Below are 4,566 nucleotides of genomic sequence, written 5' to 3' on the forward strand. Positions count from 1 at the left end.
TGGTGGGGGGACCAATGAGCCCATTATTTCTCTGTATCTTGTGAGCTAAAGCCACACCCTATATTCTTTATATATAGCAAGTTAAAATCGAATTACTTCAGAGCACCTTGTTGTAGTGTTGGTCATTTCGTGAGCTTCAAGCGACATTGTGTTTTCCGCAAGCTTGTGTAAACGAGTTCTAATAAATATATCCGTTGCTCCTTTCTCTGAGTCCTCTGAGTCCTAAGTTCTAAGTCCCATTCCGACATATATATATATATATATATATATATATATATATATATATATATATATATATATATATATATATATATATATATATATATATATATATATATAAATAAAACAGTTTGTGTGTGTGTGTGTAATGTTACTGATAGACTCCTAAACGGAGAGGATCACGTGCTTGATATTTGGCATAGACATGGACATTGAGCCTGGGAAGAACATGGCCTACTTAAAAATATTTGATGAGATCCATATTTTTTATTCATATTTACCTCAGCGCATTTCAGCGTGGAATATTATACACGGAATCTGAGCTGGTGGCAGAGCAGCGCGCTGATTCGCTCAGAGCGATCACGTGATGTTCCATCCTTGCTGCCATAAACTCGCATTTACGCGTTCGCTCGTAATTCAGAGCGAAAAGCGATTGCATTTTTTCACATTTCAGCGAGGAACATTGCCATTCACACCACAAAAGTTTTTTCTTTCTTTCATCTTTAGATCCATATTTTTTTTCAGCGAGGAATATTATACACGGAATCTGAGCCGGTGGCAGAGCAGCGCGCTGAATCGCGATCATGTGATGTTCCATCCTTGCCGCCATAAACTCACAGTTACGCGTTCGCATGTAATTCAGAGTGAAAAGCGATTGCGTTTTTTCACATTTCAGCGAGGAACATTGCCATTCACACCACATAGGTTTTTTTTTCTTTCATATTTAGATCCATATTTTTTGCCATAACGTAGCGCATTATGGCTCGCTCGAGCTCGAGTTAGCCAATCACCTGGGAGCATGAGGCCACGTTGGCCACGCCCACGACACGACACAGAGTTGCAATCTTGCGTTTGCGTCGTTTGTTACCACGTGTAAACGTAAAAGTGAAAAAAATTGAATTTGTCTACGAGTGAGTGACTGGAAGACTGACTGTGATGAAGGCAATGGCACCGAAGAAAATAAATTTGTCGCGTTCAACCTCCCGAGCAAGGAAAATCACTGATCGGAGACTCCATGAAACCGATGAAGATACTTTTCACCATTGACAAGCCAATAAAGAATGTGTCTCTAGATTCAGACAGCAAGAGACAGAAGATGAGACAGAGGCACGCCTAAAAGCCAATCAACAACGTCTGGCGAGGGCCAGACAGCGAGAGACAGAAGATCCAGAAGAAGACAGAAGAAGCACAGAAGACAGAAGGCAGACAGAAGTCAGACAGAAGACAGAAGTCAGAGACAGAAGGCATCTCCTCTATGGTCAAAAGTGACGAAGTTGAAACTCAGCACAAACATGCGTGTCACCCTTCATGGAGATGTAGCCGCAGGCGCCTTTTCAGCGAAGCTGTTACAGATCGGAAACGGAGATTTGGAGACGTGCCCTGAAGATGGACTGGACATCGTACCATGCAGCAACAATGTCACCACGGCTGACGAACTCAAGGCGAACGTCTTCCCCAACATCCCAGCCAACTACCGAAATCACTCCTGGCTCTGTGAAAGGGCAATTATAGCCCCAAAGAACGATGCAGTGGACAAAATCAATTTGGATCTTCTGCAGACTATTCCAGGGGATCTAAGAACTTACCGATCTGTTGACTCAATCCAAAACGACCACGAGACTGTCCATTACCCGGTAGAGTTCCTCAATACGCTACAGCCTCCGGGTGTGCCTCCCCACATACTCCATCTAAAGGAAGGTGCTCCAATCATGCACCTGAGAAATATCGATCCTCCAAAACTGTGCAACGGCACATGACTGGCTATCAAAAAGTTGATGCCTCATGTAATTGAGGCCAACATACTTACAGGAAACTATAGCGGGGAGCAGGTCTTCATTCCGAGGATACCAATCATACCATCTGATCTGCCATTCGAGTTCAAAAGGCTCCAATTCCCCGTATGGCTCAGCTTTGCCATGACCATCAACAAGGTGCAAGGACAATCTCTCAAGGTGGTCAGACTGAACCTTGATTCCCCGTGCTTCTCCCATGGCCAACTATACGTAGGATGTAGTCGGGTAGGACAAGAGAACAATCTATACATCCCATCCGAACAAGGAAAGACAAAGAACATTGTTTACAAGGAAGCACTGCGTAATTAACTGCATGTCTGGTGTGTTGTGATGATTGTGAGAATATCGATTCTGATTCTGATTCTGATCTGATTTTTATGTGTATTTATGTGTATTTTATGTGATTTTATGTATTTATGTGTATTTAAAAAAACACACAAAAAAGGCACAAAGGAAAATAGTTAATTACTCCGACACATTTAGCTGCGGTGATTGAAAAATCACTGGACAATTGTTGCTGTTTTGATGCTTTTTACTGCTGTTTTGATGCTTTTACATTGCTGTTTTGATGCTTTTTCACTGCTGTTCTGATGCTTTTTTGCCGTTTTTTTAGCCGCGTCGCAAGACGCTGGTCAAAGAGTGCCCTCTGCTGTTGTTCTTGTTCTACTTGTTCTTCTTGCAGAGAAGACAAAACCTCAAAGTTCCACCCATTCTGGGAACCATAGCTCCACCCATTGTGGGAGAGGCTTCATATAAACAAATATCCACCATTTTATTAACTCGCATAGCTTTGAGGCCTGTTTTGTAGGCCCGTGGTGTCTTCCTCTCGCACACAGTTTTATTTCAAATCAAATTCGATATATCATTTCATTTTTCACAGTCGCTAACATCGTTTTAGACTCGGTTGAAAAAAAACGGGAAGAAATTCCGATGAAAGTTGCCCTTTATAGAACGAAATGAATTCTCAAAGGCCTGTAACTTCAAGTCCATTGAGATTTATTTTTTTAAATCGTGGCATGGTCAGTCATACACCGCCCGAAATAACAGACGGGAAAATGCCGAGATATATATATTTTGTTTAAATCGCGGCATGGTCAGTCATACACCGCCCGAAATAACAGACGGGAAAATGCCGAGATATATTAAAAATTCGTCCATTTGATGACAATCGTCACGATGAAATATTTAATTTATACGTCGTCACAATAATGTGGAGAGAGGAGCATAGCTTCGTTCACGTGTCGCCACATACGGGAAATTGCCGAGATATATATTTTTTAAATCGCGGCATGGTCAGTCATACACCGCCTGAAATAACAGACGGGAAAATGCCGAGATATATTAAAAATTCGTCCATTTGATGACAATCGTCACGATGAAATATTTAATTTATACGTCGTCACAATAATGTGGAGAGAAGAGCATAGCTTCGTTCACGTGTCGCCACACACGGGAAATTGCCGAAATATATTTTTTTTAAATCGCGGCATGGTCAGTCATACACCGCCTGAAATAACAGATGGGAAAATGCCGAGATATATTAAAAATTCGTCGCCACACACGGGAAATTGCCGAGATATATTTTCACTTTGCACAAAAATAACATCAAGTAATCGAATCAATAGGAATGTCCTGTGCCTATAACATCGACGTTATAGGCACAGCTGCATCTAGGCATTGTGTAACATCGACGCGGCTTTTGTTTTAATTAAAACTTTTTGTACTTGTTCAATATATAAATCTCATTTCAAAAAAAAAAATCCAAACAAATCTCACAATGATGACATATAATTCACAGAAAACGTTGAAGCAACCGCGTAATATTGCGGTGATGTTTAACTCTGAGTGAGAATAGTTCTAAATTTTAAAAACTTTCATCTGATATTTGTGATTTATTTCAAACAAACTGTATTTCCCATCTACACGGCCATGTATTCCTATTAACGTTATGTAAAGTACATAAATTGTGTGGATTACATCATTTGTGGATGTGATCAATTGCCAGTAACCATCTATATCCCTCCCCTCCCCCTCCCTTTCCCCCTCCCCCTTCCCCTCCCCCTACCCTTCCCTCCTCCCCTTCCCCCTCCCTTCCCCCTCCACCCTACCCTCTCCCCTTCCCCCCCTCCCCCTCCCCTTTCCCCTCCCCCTCGCCCCTACCCCTCCCTTTCCCCCCTACCCCTTCCTTTCCCCCCTACCCCTTCCCCCTACCCCTTCCCCTCACCCCTCCCCCCTCCCTTCCCCCTCCACCCTACCCTCTCCCCTCCCCCCCCTCCCCCTCCCCCTCCACCCTACCCTCTCCCCTTCCCCCCTCCCCCTCCCCCCTCTTCTCCCCTCCCCCCCTCTCCTCCCCTCCCCCCCCATTCCCCTTCCCCCTCCCCCTCCCCTCCCCCACCCGGCAATGCCGGGTACTTCTGCTAGTATATATATATATATATTGTTGCAGATTCGGGGGTCGGCGCTCCCCTTATCAAGGGGGGGTTAATCCCCTTGTCTTTTAAGCTGGCCATCCCGAGTCCTTGGGAAGTTATAACGCTCCTCCCGCTCGGTCTTG

General features: G+C 43.8%; 1 pseudogene; it reads left to right on the forward strand.

Moving 5' to 3' along the window:
• Nucleotides 1–1,511: 1,511 nt before the first annotated feature.
• Nucleotides 1,512–2,321, forward strand: LOC137424180 (ATP-dependent DNA helicase PIF1-like; annotated as a pseudogene).
• The last annotated feature ends 2,245 nt before the right edge of the window (nucleotides 2,322–4,566 follow it).

This window comes from Myxine glutinosa, chromosome 3, assembly GCF_964187855.1.
Source record: "Myxine glutinosa chromosome 3, kmMyxGlut1.1, whole genome shotgun sequence".
NCBI classification, from domain to species: domain Eukaryota; kingdom Metazoa; phylum Chordata; class Myxini; order Myxiniformes; family Myxinidae; genus Myxine; species Myxine glutinosa.